Consider the following 13,925-nt stretch of genomic DNA (forward strand, 5'->3'; position numbering starts at 1 on the left):
AATGACAGGGTTTTTATCCATCAGAGTAGTGAGCATTTGCAGACCAGAAGATGACTTTAGCCTAAGAAAGGTAAATTTGGTCCACTCACCATTCTACCTCGGACAAAAGCTGTTTTCATCATGTGAAAACTGACAAGCTCTATGACCTCAAGAAGGTATTTCACTTCTCTGAACCTCTGTCTCCTCATCTTTCCAAGGATGAAGTTGAATTAGATGACCTCTTTGGGGACTCCATTATCTTATCACAAATGAAGGAAGCCCTTGTAAATCTTATTTGTCAGTATTTGGTAAATAGTCTCCTTTCTCCCAGTACTGCCTTGAGATCCACATAAAATCATACCTTCTACAATAGGCAAAAGGCAAAAGGATTTCTGTCTTTCTGGCATCACAACCATCAGTTATCTATTGTGGTTCAGCCTTTGTAACACAAGACAATGTTGAACTCCAGACCGCCTTGCCAAAAAGTAATTGACAATGAGTAAGAGGATCAGTGATGAATGAGATGAGAGTGGAGAGGGGACGGGAAAGGTCAGGACATGTAGGATCTTGTAGATGGTGATAAAAATGTCGGATATTATAGTAAGCATCACTGGAATCCAACTGAAGGATTTTACACTGGGGAATAACATACCACTTGCAGTTTGGGAATATCACTCTTTGTGTGTGAAGGATAGAATCAAGGACAACAGGAGAAGTGAGAAATCAGTTTGGAAGTCAGCACCATGGTCCAGAAATGCTGGTAATTTGGACAAGAGTGAAGTCAGGATCTAAGCAGATGTGGGCCAACTCAAAGAGGTTTGGAACATGAATTAACAGGCCTGGGAATTAAATTTAATGAGAGCAGAGAGGAAAAGGAGATATCAAGATACTCCCAGGTTTCAGACATGAGCACCTGGTCATTTACCGGACTGAAGAAGCCTGGGACAGACGTATATTTAGGGGAAAAACCATAGCTTCTGATTTGAATACGTTAAACTGAAGATGCCAGGGAGATGTTCAAGGGAAACTATGGAGATGGCACTGAACTGTCAACCTGAACTAGAGAGGCTGGCAGAAGGGTGAACTGGGGAGTCTGGTAAGTAGGAGGTTTCCAAGGCCTCGGGGGAGTGTGGACAGAGAGGGGAAAGGGCCCAGGGCTGCTACCAAGAGTATTTCAACAGACAGAGATCAGAAGGAGGAGAATGAGCCATCGAGAAAATGCTCAGAAGGAGCTCTAGAGGGCTAGTAAGAACACCTCTAGAGTCTGAAGCTGCAGGTGCCCCCAACAAAACTGTCCACTGGACTTGGCACTATGGAGACCACTTGGTGGACGTGGTTGGGGAAGGCCATTTTCAGGGGAGCAGTAGAGGGGTGGGGAGTGGTGGAAGCCGTGTGAGAATGGGTTGAGAAGATACTTGGAGGTGAACGGGGCAGGCAGCTTGGGTGTACATATCTTCCAAGAATCCTGAATATGGAAGGGAGAAGAGAGCTGAGCGGTCCCTAGAAGATAACTACAAGATCAGGGAAATTTGAAGGCTCCCAGAAAGGGCTCAGACATGAACCACAGATTAAAGGAGTGGAGGAGAGCAGGGATAATAGAGTGAAAGCCGACAGGAGATAAATCTAGGCATGGGCTCTAAAGCAGCTTAAGAAGACCTGCCTGCGATCAGAGGAGCGGCACAGGACAGGTAAAGGAAGGGCCGGGCACAGACGGAGATGCGGCCTGGGTGCTGGCCTACCACTTGGGTAGCAGCGCTTAACCACCTCCAGGTTGCATCGTTTGTACACCTGCAGACTTGTTCGCATGCCCACACTGTGGAGTCTGGAATCCTTAGTCCCATTACACATTCAAGGAAACTGAGGCTCAGACTGGTTCGGGCGACCTTAAAGATGTTCGCAGAGAACCAACACTCACATCCACAGCTCCTTTTTCCTCCCTCCGCCTCTCCTCTCTCTCTCCCTTTGTCTTCGTATTTCTCTCTCTGACTCCATCTCCCTCTCTTCCTCTCTCTCCGTCTTCCCTTTCTTCTGTCCTGCTTCCTTCCTTGCTGTTTCTCTTTTGAATGCCAGTCAGGTACTTTAGCAAAATAAATCTTGGAATCAGTGCCCTGAACCCCTCAGGCACACTGTCCCCAGCCTGAACTTCACATCCTATCCAAGGACACACTCGCCAGCGGGTGAAAGCTGTTTGAAGCCTTCTTGAGTTTTATGCCTCAGTTGTTCGGGGATAGGGACCTCTCGAGTTCTGGACTTGAGATAGGTTTTCTCTTCTTCTTTTCAATTTTGTTGGCAATTTCCATTAGGGCCCAGTTATCCCTCTGAATGGCTCCAATGTAACTGCTTCAGAGGTTAAAGAATGCATGTGACAAGGTTGGAAGCAGACTGGAGCCTCCTGAATTCAATGTTTCACCTTAAATTCCCAACTTGTTTATGTTTCAAGTTCATTTGCACTTGGCATTAAAATGAACACGTTCTGTTGCTTTAAGAAAGCACTTCAAATGGCCTTTATGATAAGAACATAAGCAGTGGACGTCAAATAATTCACCCAAAAAGCTTACCTGTGAGTAAAAAGTATAAATGAGAATCATATCAGTTTCATCTTATTTGAAATCCACCAAAAAATAAATAAAAGGTTTGAAAGTTAGTCTGAAATTTCATAAATCCTAAACACATCGAGTTCCAACCACCTCATTAGTATGAAATAATACATTAGTTCAATTCACTTTGGGTGCTCAAGTGGAAAACTTTGGTACAAATAAACTCTTTGTATGAAAAAATATCTGCCTCATTGCACTAAATGGTACTCTTGTGGCCCAAAGTGTGAATGATGCTCCCAGCCGCTTCTAATGACACGCACTAAAATCACACTGTTGTTTAAATAAAGATAGAGGACGAATACCAGTGCTGGGAATTGCAGAGCAGAGAAGAAAGAACACGCATGAATTTAGAGTTAGATGTGGTTCCAATTCTGCATCTGCCCCATTCTAGCGGTGTGACTTTTGGCACATTATTTGGCCTCAGTGAATCCCTGTTTCCTTGTCTCTAAGTAAGGCTGCCGATAATAATACTAATGGAATTCTCTCTCTGAGATTTCTTGGAAGGGTTACTTCTGTCAAAGTAGCAGGCACAGTGATTGGCATCCAGTACTAGGTGCTGTTTCCCTGAAGCTCGGCTTCTCTGCACTCAGCTCTGTGCTGCTCAGTCCGCACTGAACCCTCAGCTCAGTGGAAGAGCGAGGCAGTAAGCTCGGTGAGGCACATATTCCATGTCTGCCCTTCGCCTTATGCCCCGTTCCCTTCCCTAGTACCTGGATCAGAAGTAAGGGTCTTATACAACATGCAGAAAAGTCAGAGATCATCCTGTCTTGCCTCTTTTCTTTTCAGATAAGCAAATGAGGTTCCAATTAAAGAAAGTAACTAGCACCACGTCCCTCAGCTAATTAACATTTCTTAACCCTATGTTTCTATGACCAATTGGAGGTGAAGGGGACATATTGTGAAGGGCCTAGTGTCCTCTGTAATTGAGGCAAGCTCACAGGGACAGACCAGGGAATTATTAGAGAGCTCATTTGGTGGAAGACAGTCCATATATGATCACTGTTCAATGCTTATTAAATTTCCCTCTAGCACAAACCAGTGTTGGAGTTGCCGAACAGAGAAGCTCAAAGGAAACATAGTCATTAAGTCTGGGAGATCTGACAAGTATCCTACTGCTGAAATGCCAACAAGGACATGTCATGCTGCAGAGTCAAGATGACCTATCTGAAGCACAGTTACTGCAAAATGCATGTAGGTGTTTTCTTCAAAAAAGAGAGAAGTCATTTTAATCATCAACTAAACAAGTGTTTATATATACCTAGTTCTGTACAGGGGATTGTAGGAGAATAAACAAAAACTAAGGTTATACAACACTGCCAATGACTTCAAGGACTATGATTAGTCAGAAAGAGAAAAACACCTTGAAAGCAGGTGAACAATGTAGTAGATAACTAAATGCATGGTCATTAAAGTGAACCAAAGGGGAGGCTGTGTGGGTTATCCCAACAACAAACAATATATTTTGTATCAGCTACAGTGTACAAGGTGCTATATTACGCCCTGGAAACAAAGAATTAAAATGCATTACCTTGTCTTCAAGATGATCGTACTGTGCTTGGGAGATGGCGAGTGAGTAAACAGTTCTACTAGAATGCAGTGATAGGAACGATAGGAATATGCCCAAGGAGGGTGGGAACAGAAGGGGTGCCGGCTGCTGACTGGAGAGGCAAAGGAGGGCTTCATGGAAGAGGTGACACATGGAATGCTGAGCATTCCTATTTCAAGAGACCAAAGCCAGGAGCAAGAGCTTTTCATGTGTGTGAGCTTCATGGGGAGGAGACAAAATTGAGGACAGAGTCAAATACTCAGATTTGAAAAGCCACTCTTCCAGGGAGAAAGTGTTGAGGATTTGAATGAATGGCCTTGTTTGAAGTGAGTTCAATAGCTTGTTTTTTCATCTCTAGAGAAAAACTGATTAATGCAGAGCATAGATTTTTATACCATAAACCAGAGAGCAGGAAAGAACAAATGACAGAATAGCCTTCCTGCTCTAAAGAAGACAAAAGTCCCATGAGCCGGTGAGAGGAGAAAGATTTGTCAGGTGTAGATCCCGGAACCAGAATCAAGAGCGGCTTCAGACGTCAGCAGCAGATGCAATCTCCAAAGAAGGAGGCAGCCACCAGGAAGAAATGAGACAAGGACACCAGCAGATGTGTTCCTGCAGCGCCAAGCTGTATCACCACCACCCATCACCCCACCCTGGAGGACAGAGTGGGAGAGTCCTAAGCTGACCACACTGACATTCTGAATGGACCGTGTTTAAATCCAGAAGTAACTGAGTTGCTATGAAAGACAACAGAAATTTTTTCACCAGGGATAGAAATAGGAGTTCTTGAGAAAATCAGAAATAATGCAATGGAGGCTCACACATTACTTAGTAAAGGGAGGAGAGTTGCATCGTTGCCCAAGTGGTGCAGGTTGAAATCCCTCCCACAGTATGATTGTGCGGAGCGCTGAAAGCACTTCACTGTCACTAGAGCCTCAGGTCCAGGTTAGAGAGCATCTGGAGGGGCAGCACGAGCTGGCAAGGCTTTCCCTGTTGGGTGAGGAGCCCAACTTTACCCTATAGGGAATGGAAAGCCGCTGCAGGATGCCACTCAGGGAAAGCCAGGTCAGACTTACTTTCGGAACACCTCTTAGGGGGCTGTCCGTGCAGGGTGGGGCTCAAGGGGTTGAAAAGCCAGGCAGAGGAGACCCACTGGGGAGGAAGTGAGAAGTACACTGAGCTTTGAGAGATGGGTATATGCATTGGTGAGGGTGACTGGGAGAACCCACCGGCACTGAGTGGAGAGTTCCTACGGAATGTTCTGGAAGGAAGGCAGCCACAGGATGACCGCAGTTGTGAACTTGAAGAGGGAAGTGAAGGACTTGGGGATGAATCATTAGCCACAAGCTTCCCTTTCCCCAGAACCCTGAATGCCAGATAATTCAAATAACATACCTTCAATGTCTTGCTTTGATTAGATCCAGGATTGGAAAACTTCTGTTTCTGTCAATGAGGTTTTATTGACCCAGAGACACATTCATCCATTTTTGCATCGCCTGTGAAAGCTTTCTCTGCAAGGGCAGAGGCGAGCAGTTGCAACAGAGACTGAAAGGTTTGCAAAGCCGAAAATATTTACTATCTGGCCATTTATAGAAAAGCTTTGATGACTCCTCCTTTAGATCTATCATTTCCATTACCACGTGCCGGGTGGCCAGATCATCACGCCACTCGAAAACATGTAGTTTCTCTCCCCCAAGAAATGGAAAGCCAGCACTGGGAGCCCAGCTCCTGGGAATCTATGTACATAGGTGAGCAGGTTTGGGTTAGAAGTCCACATCTCTTATTGCTGTGTGACATTGGGCACCTCTCTGAAACTCAATTTTCTCATCTGTATAATGGGTAAGATAACATTTACCATATAGACTGTTTTGAGGATGAAATGAGGTAACATAACCTCATAGCATAATGTTTGGCACATAGCAATTGTTCAAGAAATGTTATTATGATATTTTTGTTAAATCACCTACTATTTAGCTCCTGTTGAAAACCAGGCTGAGAGGAAAGACCTGGGAAGACCATGTAAAAGACAGGCCATCCATCTTTCCACCAAGTCAATATTCTTCAAATTTTGCCCAGAATCTACCTGTATCAGAACGATCTGATACGGTAGCTGTAAAAAAAAAAATGTGTGGATCCTAGAACCAGAATCAAGAATGGTAGGCTCACCTCAGCTACTGAGTCACACCCTCTGTGGCTGGAGCCCAGGAAAATGCATTTTATAAGCTCCCTCAGTGATTCATGCATGGTAACGTTTGAGAACCACTGGTATGAACTTGTGCTTCTGAAACTAGGGAGTGAAGCATTTCCCACAGGGAAACACAGGTCTCCTTGCTGGTAGCCCCAGTTTTAATATTTTGTGTTAATTTTAATGAATACAAAAAATGGAATCACATGACTTGGAATTTATCGTTTTATGGATGCTTGGGCTTACTACAAAGCTAAAAGATGTATTCAGGTTTAAAATTGAGTCCATTTCAAAGATACAAAGTAAAAATAAAAAGTGCAAGAGTTTCAGACCCATGGAAAAAGTAGCAACGGTTGTTCTGGAAAGAATGATGCAAGTGTGAGGGAACTTCCCAGAGAGCTCCCCCACACACTGGGCTGTCAAACCACGGCATGAATGTGGTGCATCATCCCGGGCTATCAGCTCTACTCAAAGATTTATGAAATACCTTAGTTTTGTATTAAAACATACAGGGATCTACGAAGGAATAGAATGTAAAGTGTGTGTGAATTTTGCATAGGAAAGACAAGACTTCGAAGAAAGTTATGCTGTTCTTCCAGACCCACCCATCTCACCATCCCCACAAGCCCACACCACACAGAAATTCCCTACCCCTCTTGTTAGCAGCCTTGGATAAAAATGTTTGAACAAAAGTTTGAAGAGCACAGTTCTAGAACCCCCCAGCTTGGACCCCTACCGCAGAAGTCTGCACATAAACAGCTCTAACCAGAGGCACACTCTCTAATGAAGCACATTACCACTTTTGTGGGATGGAAGGATCTCCTTGGAAACCTTGTCTGTGCTAGCAGTCCGTGGTAAATTTGAAAGCAGTCTTCATGTAAAGCACCATGTGAGAACTTCCTTTAGAATTCATTCATGGGGCAAAATTTGTTACCCTGAGGGACTTGTATATCTCTTTCTGAGTCTAACAGATATTATGTAAATTAACATATGTATCATATTACATGTTACATCACCAGTAAATATACACTCATACATGCTCACGCTCACACACACACGTGCACACACACACACACACACACAATGGAATGTTCCACTCTCCATCGACATCTCCGTCATCGTATGTAGTCCTAGACAATGAACCACATGCCCCCAGTGATCCCAAGAACCTACATTGTACAGCACCAGGCATGTAGTAGATGGAGACAGGTACTGGGGGATGCTTACCCAACATCCACACCCACAGACTCCAATTTTATTAAGACATCCACTCCATACCAGACTATGTCCTTATGACATCCACTCCATACCAGACTATGTCCTAACTACTCTAAACCTATAAATAGCACATGACATTCTCTTGATTGCTGACAGTCCAGAGATGGGCATGTCACTTAAACAGGTCCATCTGTTTTAGGGAAAGGGGTCCTCTCTTTCCTCTCTGTTTCCTCTCTGCTCTTCCCTCCCTTTCCTTCTCTTTTTCTTCTACATCTCCTCACCCTCCTTTTCTCTCTGAACATGGAAGAATATAGTGACCCTGAAGGGAACCATCTAGGAAAAATAAAATTCTATCACACACAAGGAGAGAAAAACACAGAGTCACAGGGAAGAGACAGACCCCTCACACTCCATGCTCAGGTCCACCCCCAACCATGAGCTTCCCATCGAGTCAGACAGTATTTTACTGTTGTTTAAGCCATGTTGACTTAAGAGTCTCTGTTCCTTAAGGCCACCAGCACTCTAACTGGTACATAGATCGCCGGTAAGTGTCTGCCAGTAAACTAGTATCATTGCAAGGTGCTAAAAGCTGTCCGTGAGCAGAGGATCTTAAAGCCAGTATGCCAGGAGCTGGGGCTTGCAGACTGAAAGGAAAGAAGGAAGGGGTGAGAGTGCAGAATACTTCCGTTTGAAGGGCCGCCCATGATTCAGGGCCTGAGCAGCACAGCTCACGTGACTAGACAGACCTCCAGTCCCGGGTCCGATGCTGGGACAGCAGCCAGGCTCGGTGGGGGCCTTGCCTTGCTGGATCCGGGCTGAGGGAGGAAAAAGAGGAGGAAGGCAAGTCCCAGAGGGACACTGGGACAAGGAGCCTTTGGGAATGGAGTGCTCAGAAACGAGAAAGGACCGGAGGAAGGAGGCACTCGCCATGAAAATCAGCCCTATTATAGGAAACAGCCAGACTTCCTAACTCTGATGCAAGATTCTGGACACTTAGCAGCTATATGACCTTGGATAAATGTCCTAACCAACTCTCAAAGCCCCAGTTTCCTGACCTGTGACAGCCATAGGTCATGGTGGGGACTTAATGATGCGTGTGATCTTTTGTGGTGCTTTAAGGCATGCTGTGTAAATACAGCAGATTCCCAGGTCTGACTGTACCCAGGGCAGAGAGCTTATTTCATTCAAGTTCTAAGGGTCCTTCTCCAGCCTCCAGAGGAGCTACTGGACTAGGAAACACTTCTCTCCAAGCAGGACCACACCCATCCCAGCAGGCCCCGTGCCCCATGAATTGTCTGCTAGAATAAATAGAGAGAAAATCCTGTCAAGTGTATGGGTCAGGTGGTAAATCCACCTCCCTGTGCTGGACACACTTGGCCGCAAGGTGCAGTCGTGCAATGCTGTGATTCCCACACCCACCCCAGGTCCTGCGCAAAACCCTGGTCTAGCCCTGCCTGGCCAGTTCCAGCGGGGCTTGTGCTCAGGGGCAGAGTGGTCTGCACAGCCTCTCCAGCTGAGGGCCTGGACATCTGGAGCCATCTAGACCTAGAAGGTGAGGAACAGGAGCCAAATTCTGCCATGATCTAAACAAGAGCCTTGGCAACTTACGTTAGTCCTTTGTGCCTCTGTCCCTGTATTAGTTTCCTGGTATGTTATAAATTAACACAAACTGGGCAGCTTAAAACTGAAGAAATTTATTCTTTCAGTTCTGGAGGCTAGAGGTCTGAAACCGAGGTGTGGGCAGGGCTGCCTTTCCCCAAAGGCTCCAGGAGTGAACCCTTCCTGCCTCTTCCAGAAGTTTCTAGTGGCCCCTGGTGGGCAGCATCACACTCATCTTCACTCTGTATCTTCACACAGCCTTTTTTCCCGTGTGTCTCTGTGTCCTCTTTCCTTTTTATAAGGATATCAGCCATTTATTTAGTATCCACCTAAAATCCAGGGTGATTCATCTCCAGATCCTTAACTAAATACATTTGCAAAGACCCCAATAAGGTCACATTCTGAGATCCTGGATAGATGTGAGTTTGATGGGGGTTATTGTATTCAGCCCACCACAGTCCCCTCATCTGTAAAATGGGATAATCTAGGTAATACCTCACCAGACATTGTGAGTAATGAGTGGGACAATACACACAGAGTGTTTAGTGCAGTGCCCAGCATATAGAAAGCACTCGGTCAATATTACCTATTAATAATATTAGGCCAGCTCTCCCACTAACTCACTCTCTTACCTTGGGTAAGTCACAGAACCTCTCCGTTTCCTCATTTGGTAAAAGGGATACTGTTGCTTCAACAGTCCTGGGATCCAGGGCTCTAATCCAGCAGTCAGAAAGCATGTTCTGTGAAGGATCAGATAGTAAGTATTTTAGGCTTCATGGTCTATGTGGTCCGCGTTGCAACTACTTAATGCTGCCATTGTAGCAGGAAGCCATGGACTTTACATACCCAAAAGGGCATGGCGTGTGTTCCAGTGACATTTTGGTTGCAAAAAGAGATGGTGGGCTGCATTTGGGCCATGCACTAAGGTTGCTGGCTCCTCTTTAGTCTTTCTCCCCTCCAGCATGCTCCCGGTCTAGCCCTCCCAGGCCTTCCTGGTTGACCTACATAGAACATCATCTCTCAATATTTCCTGCCTCTCCTCTCCTTCTGAATTTCTGTAATCTCTTTCTTAAGATACTCACCACTCTCTAACTTGTTAGTTATGAATACCTGTGGTCTCCCACACTAGACTGTGAGCTTCCTGGGAGCAGTATGAAGCCCATGGGGGACCTGACCTGTATCACCCACATGCTTTACACATAGTGGATTCCTGTTAATGAACTTGGAAAGTGGCAAGGCTTCAAGGACTTCCTCCCTCTTGACAGCTTCCAGAACTTATCCAGAGAGAATATTGAATGCCAACTTTATTTAAGGGGTGTGAGTATTATTACAAGGGCAGTAAGGAGCAATAGTAGGTATCAGAAATGCTAGGAAGTTATCCATGTTGGAATCCTGACAAGTAAATACTTCTTTTTGTAGAAGATTAACATCCTAAAGAAACTCAGAATTGCTTTAGTTATCAATAATCATATCTCCAGCAATAAATGTCCTAAAAGTTGCTGTTTTATTTCATCCTGAGACCAGAAGGTCTCGCAGAGGCAGTAAATCAAATGGTTTGAGCTCTGGTTTGACTCCTTCCTCTACCTTCCTCACTAGCTCTGTGACCGTGTGAAAATTATTTGACACCCCTGAGACTAAGTTTTCTCATAAAATGGGTATAATAAAAACACCTCCCTCCTAGGTTACTGTGATAATTAAATAAAATGGAACATGTAAAGTCCTTGGTACCAAGGCTGACAGGGAGAAAACACTCAGTGCATGTCAGGTGGTATCATAATTAGCATTACTACTTCTATTCTGTTAATGTTCATTAATTAACATTATTAATATTAATATTAATCACTACTTCTATTACTATTAATAGTGCCAAGCACAGAGCTTTTGAGTAGAACCTTTAATGTTTAATTAGCATCCTTACCTTTCTCCCCCAATTTCCTGCCTGCAAGATTCTCCTAGGAATCGCTGTGGGTGCATCTCCACTTCTGCCAATGATAGTGAATTTACACATCTTTCGCAGTTCTCTACTTCAACGATGTCAGGGGCAGAGTTTATTAATGTAGCAGGTGAAAGATTTCTCCTTAGCCTGTAGAAACTTCCTAAACTGAAATTTAAATAAGCCTGAGGTCTTCTGGCCCAAAACTTATAGCTTCTTTCCCCTTTTCAGGTCTCATTTTCTTAGGGTCAGGCCTGCATAGTTATTGCTCTTTTGATCAATTTACTAGCACATGGATAATAATACTTCCCCCACACCTTTTATTACCAAAGTGATGTAAAGGGCTTCAAGTCCATCTGTCTAGTTGATGAATTTTCCATCCCTAATAAAAACAAGTTCCAGATTCAAACACTGATGCAGGTGAAACTTCCTCCTGGGAAAGAGGTACACTACATGCATATTAATATGCAAAAAGCAGAACTGGGCAGCAGGGGAGGAGATTTCAAAGGCCCAGGATGTGGAGCCAGAAGAGAAAGATCCCCTTTATAGATGTCTGACTTTGGTAAAGGCATTTAACTCAGTCTCAGTTGCTTGATATTTAAAAATGGGGATAATAATGTGTGTCACCAATATCACAATTTGTTGCAAGAAACAAGTGAGAGATCAGATTAAAGATGGCAAAATAAGAAGGCAAGACAGAAACCTCCTCCCAAAAATCACACAAAAGAAGAAAATACAGGGAATGCAATTACCTGAAAATGACCTAAAGACTACAAAACAGATCCCCTTCTTCTGAGAAAGAAGAGAGGATCACACAGAAAAGGACCAGAAAGCATAGCAGAGAAATCTAATACAAAGGAATAAACACAGAATCCCTGAAAAAATGAGCAGGTACAGGAATTTGATCCAATCAAAACTACAAGGCAGAACCCCAGAATGAGAGCTAAGTGGAACAGAAATCACCAATCTTCTTGATAAAGATTTCAAAATAAAAGTCATAAACATGGTCACAGATTTACAGAAAAGTATTCAAGATCTCAGAGAGGACTTCAACAAAGAGATAGAAAATACAAAAAAGAGCCACTCAGAGATGAAGAATACAGTACCTGAAATGAAACATACAATGGAGAGATTTAAAAATAGATTAGATCATGCAGAGGAGATGGTAACTGAACTAGAAATCAGAGCGCAGAGAAACAAAGAAAATGAGGAACAGAGAGTAAAAAGGATCTCTAGGAGGGAACAAACGATAAAAAAGCAATGTGACCAATCCAAATGAAACAATATTTGCATAACAGGTGTACCAGAGGAGAAAAGAAAGACAAAGGGATAGAAATGCTCTTAAAGGAAATAATTGTTGAAAACTTCCCCAATCTAAGTAAGGAAATAGACACTTAAGTGAAGCACAGAGATCCCCTAACAAAAGAAACACCAGGAAGAAAACACCAAGACATACAGTAATTAAAATGGCAAAGATCAAGGAGTGCAGAAAGCAGACAGAGAGAAAAAGGGTTACTTGTAAAGGAAATCCCATCAGTCTATCAGCAGGCTTCTTAACAGAAACTCTTCAGGGTAGAAGGGAGTGGTATGGTAGATTTAATGTACTGAAACAGAAGGCCCTCCAACCAAGAATACTCTATCTGGCAAGATTATCATTTAAATTTGAAGAAGGTATTAAACTATCTAGATAAACAAAAGTTGAAAGAATTTGCCATCACTAAGCCAGTCTTACATGATACGTTAAAGGGATTACTGTAGATGGAAATAGCCCTAAGGCTAAATAGCTTTCACTCATGAAAATAAACCCACAGTAAAGGTAGTAGACCAACTAATTACCAAGCAAATACAAAATTAAAACAAAAGAAGCTGTAACTCTGGGGGGAAAATCCCAAGGCAAAAATACCTCTGAAACCAAAATCAGTCAAAGGGAGAAATAAAGTTAAAGAAACACATTTATTTCTTACAAGCAGTTCTCCTGTCTCTCTCTTGACCAGGCTGCAGCAGAAGAGGGCTACACCCAAACTCTCTGGTCCAGATAAACCCTTGCATGCCCTTGTAATGACCTATTGATATGTAGATGGACCACTTCTCTCTACCCCTTGAAATACCTATTGATATGGAAATGCACTAAAGCCAGGCAAGAGATTCTGGAAATACTGCAATTTTACCCACAGAAGCAAAATCGGTCAAGGTATACACAAATAGTGCAGATTATGACATCTAATATGAAAAATGTAGAGTAGGAAGAAGAAGAAAGAATAAACAAGTACCTTTAGATTGTGTTTGAAATAGAATAATCAGCAATTTAAGATAGACTATTATATATAAAGATGCTGCCCTTGAACCTTTGGTAACCACAAAACTAAAGCCTACAATAAATACACACAAAAATAAATAAGTAAATTTAAAAAGAGAGAGGAATTCAATTACAACATGAAAGAAAACCATCAATAACTAGAGAAGAATATAAGAAAGGAAGAAAGGAACAGAGAGAAGATATATAAAAAAACAGCAGAAAATGATTAATAGAATGGCAATAAGTACATATCCATCAATAATCACTTTAAATGTTAATGGACTGAACGCAACAATCAGAAGACATAGAGTGGCAGAATAGATAAGGAAACAAGACCCATCTGTATGCTGCCTGCAAGAGACTAATTTCAGGCCAAAAGACATACACAGACTAAAAGTGAAGGGATGGAAAAAGATATTATATGCAAATAATAGGGGGGGAAAGCAGGAGTAGCAGTACTTATATCAGACAAAACTGATTTCAAAACAAAGAAAGTAACAAGAGGCAAAGGACACTACATGATGATAAAGGGGTCAGCCCAACAAGAGGATATAACCATTATAAATATCTAT

Source organism: Manis javanica, chromosome 5 (assembly GCF_040802235.1).
Source record: "Manis javanica isolate MJ-LG chromosome 5, MJ_LKY, whole genome shotgun sequence".
In the NCBI taxonomy this organism is placed as follows: domain Eukaryota; kingdom Metazoa; phylum Chordata; class Mammalia; order Pholidota; family Manidae; genus Manis; species Manis javanica.